Source organism: Nannospalax galili, unplaced genomic scaffold (genome assembly GCF_000622305.1).
Source record: "Nannospalax galili isolate Female #2095 unplaced genomic scaffold, S.galili_v1.0 scaffold678, whole genome shotgun sequence".
NCBI classification, from domain to species: Eukaryota; Metazoa; Chordata; class Mammalia; order Rodentia; family Spalacidae; genus Nannospalax; species Nannospalax galili.
In genome coordinates this window covers 7,530-13,842 of record NW_008341807.1, presented here as the reverse complement: position 1 = coordinate 13,842, position 6,313 = coordinate 7,530, and the positions used below count along the sequence as shown (strand labels likewise).

The window sequence follows — 6,313 nt, the reverse complement described above, 5'->3', positions numbered from 1 at the left end:
GAGAGAGAGAGAGAGAGAGAGAGAGAGAGAGAGAGAGGAGAGGAGGGGGAGGGATGGGGAAGGGAGGGAGATTAATTTTGTCTACCTTCAGAAAGCTCATAAGTTTGTTAAATAAGACATGTAAATAAATCGTAATACATCAGAGGTATGAGAGGTATCATCTGTGTACAGGTAACTCTGCCTGGCTGGGAAGAGGCAGGTACTGAGATTTCAAGAAAGACTGAATTCCTTGGACATCTGATAATGTTTCATGTAACTTCTTCCAAGCAGATGGTAAAACAGCAGTTTTGGGGATACAGAGGGAATTTAGGCAGAAGAACAGCACAGAAGCAGGACCTGAAACAGTGTGATGGGTTCAGGGAACTGGGAATCCTGAATTCATGTTAACAATTTCTGTCTGTCCTGATGAACAGAGCAGACTCATTCCTTTGAAGCTATACAGGTGATGTTGAAAAGTCTTGAAACAGCTCTTCTAACATCTAAATAGTCCTTTCATATAGGTTTCACATAAGAGATTTGTAAATCATGCAAAATTATATAAAGTAGTCCCAGATTCATTAGATTTATGAGGATCTCTTACATAATAATTGAAAGCACTGCCGGAAGTAGTGGCGCACGCCTTTAGTCCCAGCACTTGGGAGGCAGAGGCAGGCAGATCTCTGTGAGTTCAAGGCCAGCCTGGTCTACCTAGTGAGTTCCAGGCCAGCTGGAGCTACAGGGAGACCCTGTTTCAAAAAGATTAAAAAAAGAAAAAAAGGAAAAAAAAGAAAGCATCATCTCAGATAAATCTTGACCTGCAACATATTTTCAAATAATTAATGATCACAAAATTAACATATTCTCTTTGTAAAGTATTTAAATATAAAGATGTATCAGCAAGTATTTGTACTAATTTTTCCAGTTTACCTCTCTCTGCTTCAGTCTAAGATGGAACAACTGTTAAGAATAGATTTTTCAGTTTCTCTCGCATATGATAATTTACATTTAAGAAGCAATCAACTACTAGGCAAACTGTTCTACACTAAACATATATAATTAATTTGCAGTACCAGAGATGAGCCCAGGGCCTTGTGCATGTTAGGTAGCACCCTGTCAATGAGATATGTCCCAAACCCTTCTAGTATTGTTTTACTTTTTTGAGAGAAGGTTGAACATACTGAGTTGCATAGGCTAGCCTTGAACTCACTCTGTAGCCCATGTAGACCTTAAAATTGCAATCCACCTGCTTTAGCCTCCTGAGCAGTAGGGATTACAAGCCTGGTATGTATTTTTTTCTAATCCTAATCTTGGGTATCTTTCTATCTGAACACATACACAGAGTTGGGGGCAGATATAAAACATGCATATCCCCTTATTGTTTATATAATTAGCCTTACACTGATACACAACTATGACTTATTTTTATATTTATTTATTTTGCATGTGTTGGGAGGCTCAGCGTGGAGGTCAGAGGACAACTTGCAGGAGTCAGTTCTTTCTTCCTACCCTATGGGTCCTAGGGATTAAACTCAGGTAATTGGGCTTGTCAGCAAGTGCTTTTACCTGCTGAGCAATCTCATAGGCCCTAGTAGTGCTAGGGATTAAACTCAGGTAATTGGGCTTGTCAGCAAGTGCTTTTACCTGCTGAGCAATCTCATAGGCCCTAGTAGTGCTACTGAGAGGTCACTGGATCATGAGGGGATTAATCCACTGATAGATTCACAATTTGATCCATTATTGAGAAATGATGGGAACTTAGAAGTAGAGCCCTGATATGGCCTCACTATGAAATGTCCTCCATAGATTCATGTGTTCAATGTTTAGTACCCAGCTAGTATTGCTACTTTGGGAGGTGGTGGAAATTTTAGGAGGTGGGAATTTGGAGAACATAGCCCTGAGAAAGCACCTCTGAAGGGTCGTCTTTACCCTGAACCTTCCCTGTCTGTCTCTGCTTCCCAGATTCTGAACCAAGCAGTCTTTGTCATATACTCCTAACCTCAGACATAAAGCAAACATGGAGTGAAAGCTCTGAAATTGGGGACCAAAATAACCTTTCCTCCCTACAAGCTGTCACACTGACAAAAGATCTGACCAGTGCAAGCCTGGTAGGAAAAGGCAGATCACCTCCTTTTCATCACAGAAAAGGAGGATGTTCTTAGGGGTGAATCTTGCCCCTAGCCCTTTCTGTCATCTCTTAGCTTACTGGCTGCCTTGGGGTAAAGAGCTTACTACACCTTGCACTTCCTCCATGATGTTTCTGCATTGCTGTGGACGTAAACAGAATGGACTGAACCATGGATTGAAACCTCTGAAACCAAGAGCCAAAAGAAATCCTTCTTCCCTTAAGCTATTTCTCTCAGGTATTTCTTCCAGCAACAAAAAGTCAACCTCACCTGCACACCAGTCAAGTACCTAATAAATCCAGTTCATAACACATATTGAAAAGTTCTCAAAATCGTGCCTGTGTCCTCCTACAGCACAAGACAGATGACTATTTTGTACTTGATCACCAAGACAGCCCTTCCTTGTCTCTCTGCTTTTTAGACTTGCCTCCTTCAGAACCACCTCCACACTCTTCCATTCTTATACCACCATTCTCCTATAGATTATGTCCTATTAATAATCTTCTTTTAGCTTTTACAATACAAGTTCTTTTCTCTGAAATTGTTCAACACATTCCCCTAATTAAAAAAAATTTATTGAGTGTTTTTCCTGCATGTATGTAAGTGCACCCATGTTGTACAATGCCTGCAAAGGTCAAAAAAGGGTGTCAAATTCCTTGGAACTGGAGTTACAAATGGTTATTAGCCACCATGTGAGTACTGGGAACTGAACCCAGACCCTCTGGAAGAGCAGCCAGTGCTCTTAACTGCCAAGCCAATCTCTCTGGCCTCATATTCCCCTACCTTTTTTTTTTTTTAATTTCATTTATTATTTTTATTTTATGTATATGTGTGTATTGCCTGCATGGAGGTAAATGCACCCGTGTCGTGCAATGCCTACAGACGTTAGAAGAGGCTGTTGGATCCCTTGGTACTGGAGTTACAGACAGTTGTTAGCTGCCATGTGGGTGCTGGGATTAGAACCCGAGTCTTCTGCAAGAACAACTAGTATTATTTCACAAATTAAGAGGGCTTTTTGCCTACAGATGGTGGCACATACCTATAATCCAAGCACTTGGGACGCTGAGAAAGTAAGATCATGAATTTGAGACCAGCCTGGGTTAAATATTAAGTGTGAGGCCAGCCTAAACTACACAGTGGGATCTTGCCTCAAAATTAATAAACAAGTAAATAAATAAAACAGAAAACAAAACAGAACATTACATATTTATATTTAAAGAAATAATATCTAGAGGAAGAAGTAAATTGGCCTAATATGTGTATACTGCTAATTTAAAGTAGTAACTGCAGGAGGGATGCTATATAATCTCGGGAAGGTAAAGAGGCAGCCACTTCAAATGCTTCAATAACTTTGTCTTCAGTATCATTTTGGTCAAGTCCAAAATTTCTTCTCTAAAGAATTGTTCTATTATAATGATTTAAGAATATTGTCACAAGGAAGAAAGGAAGGAGGGATGGAGGGAAGGAAGGAAGGAAGGAAGGAAGGAAGTCTACAGTTACTGTAGTGGTTTGAATGAGACTGTCCCATTAGGCTCCAAATATTTAGACATTTTATCCCCAGCTGGTGGCACTGTTTTAAGAGGTTTTAGGAGGTACAGCTTGCCAGATGAAGGCCGTCATTGGGGGTGGCCTTACAGGGTTCCTAACCCTTGCTAGATTTCCTGTCTCTCTCTGCTTCCTGTACCTGCTTAAAGATGTGCACTTGGTTTTCTGTTCTGACCACCTCTGAGTCATGCCTTCCCTGCCATTAAACTCTAACCCTCATAATGTCTTATCATAGCAACAGAAAAGTAGCTAATATATCTACCCTAGCAACTTCCCTATTCTCTTCCCTTTCTGATAAAAATTGATCAACAGTTATCTATACTGGACATTTTCTTTTTAATATTTTATTATTTATACATGAGTGTATTGTCTACATGTATGTAAGTGCACCCATGTCGTGCAATGACTGAGGTCAGATGACCTCCCTGGAACAGGAGTTACAAACCATTGTTAACACCCATGTGGGTGTTAGGAAATGAACCCAGGTCCTCTGTAAGAGCAGTCTTAACCATTGAGTTATCTTTCCAGCCCCTTTCTTTTGTTTTTAAAGATAGGGTCTCACTAATGTAACCCTGGGTGGCCTAGAACTTACTATGTAAAATCAGGCTGGCCTCACTCAGCCTCCCGGAGATCCCCCTGCCTCTGCCTCCCAAGTGCTGGGATTAAAGGCGTGCACCACCATGCCCAGCTGTATTGAACATTTTCAATCCTCCCCTTCTATTCTCCACTGAATCTACCCCAAAGCAGCTTGCGCTCCTAATGATGCCACATTCTAACAAAAGCACTATTAAGTTACCAAAAGGTTTAATAATTATAGCTGAAACAAAGAACCTAAAGGATTTTACCCTCAACTTTAAAAAAATGTAATTATTCCAAATTACTGTGACATTTTAATAACTGCTTCATGAAGGTTTAGGAATGTAGTTCAGTGTCAGAGTGCCTGTCTAGGAGCTTGAGGTCCTGGGTTTAATCTCCAGTACCATATAACCAAACAACCCACCCTGCTACATGAAACTTTTGACTAAAAACGAGTTTATTAATGTTATAGATACACTTTAAAGATTTATTTTATGGAGGCTGGAGAGATAGCTTAGCAGTTAAGAGCACTGGCTGCTCTACCAGATGGCAGAGTACCCGAATTCACTTCCCGGCACCCACAGGGCAACTAACAACTGTCCGTTAACCCCAGTTCCAGGAGATTCAACACAATCTTATACCCTCTGAGGGCACTGCACAACATGGTGCACTTACACACTTGCAGGCAAAAATACTCATATACATAAAATAAAAATAAATAAGTAAAATGTCAACATTTATTTTATTTTAAATTATGTGTACGGAAGCCGGAGAGATGGCTCAGCGGTTAAGAGCACTGGCTACTCTTGCAGAGGACCCAGGTTCAATTCTCAGCACCCACATGGTGGCTAACAACCGTCCATAATTCCAGTTCCAGGGGAATCTGACACCCTTTTCTGACCTCCACGGGCACTGCATGACACAGGTACACTTACATACACGTAGGCAATACACTCGTACACATAAAATAAAAATAATGAATAAAACAGGGGCTGGAGAGACGGCTCAGTGGTTAAGAGCACTGACTGCTCTTGCAGAGGACCCAGGTTCGATTCCCAGCACCCACATGGCGGCTATGAACCGTCCCTTAACTCCAGTTCCAGGGGAATCCAAAGTCCTCTTCTGACCTCAGCAGCATTGCATGACACGAATGAACTCACATACATGCAGGCAATACATTCATACATATAAAAATAATAAAACATTTTTTAATTAATAAAAAATACATTTTTAAAATGTGTATGTAATTTTAAATGTGTATGTATGTGTGTCTCTGTGTGGCTTTGTGTACATGAATGCAGATGCTCTTAAAGGTCAGAGGTGTCAGATCCCTTAGAGCTGGAGTTATAGGTGGTTATGAGTCACCCAAAGTGTGTGTTGGAAACCAAACGAGTCTTCTGTAAGATCAACCATTGAAACTCTCTCCAGCCCCTTGGACATACTTTTAAAAAAACTAACATTTTGGTACGACCCACAGGCCTCTCTCCAGGGCTTATACTGAGTTCAATATTGTATAACTGTATTAATTCAATTGTGAACCTAAAAATTTACAGCCACTTTTCAAAGAGATGTATTCTTGCTCTGGAGTGTTACTGAATATGTTAAAAGCTGTAATGAAATGCTTCTTCTAATCATGTTGTTATTAAATTTTTTTTAAAAAATTAAAAAAAAATTTTTCAAAGCATATAAATTTGCTCCTTAATAATTAGTACATGTGAAAAACATTGCCATTGAAATGTACCTGATGACTTTATATCTATGCTCAGATGCCAAGGAGCTCAGACAGTAACCGACTGTAACTAGTAATAATTAGATATATAGAGATCAGAAACGCATGTGCAAACATCTTAATGTCAACTGCATTAAAAATGAATTTTTCTGTATGAAACTGTGTATTTTAATAATGATGTGGAGACCTTTTTTAAATGTTAAAACCTCACTTAATGTTATCTCTTACAGAGTTTATAATGAGTAAAAGATTGTATAAGCATAATAATTCATTTGTAAACCTAGAAATGTACAGCCAATTTTGAAAGAGATGTACCCTAGCTCAGAAAAATGTTATTGAATAGGTTAATGCTGTTGTAATG

General features: G+C 39.6%; 1 protein-coding gene across 1 annotated transcript in view; it reads right to left on the bottom strand.

Moving 5' to 3' along the window:
* LOC103737484 (UPF2 regulator of nonsense mediated mRNA decay) overlaps nt 1-6,313 on the bottom strand; it is a gene marked incomplete in the record, with an annotated part of 29,170 nt that overhangs the window by 15,338 nt on the left and 7,519 nt on the right.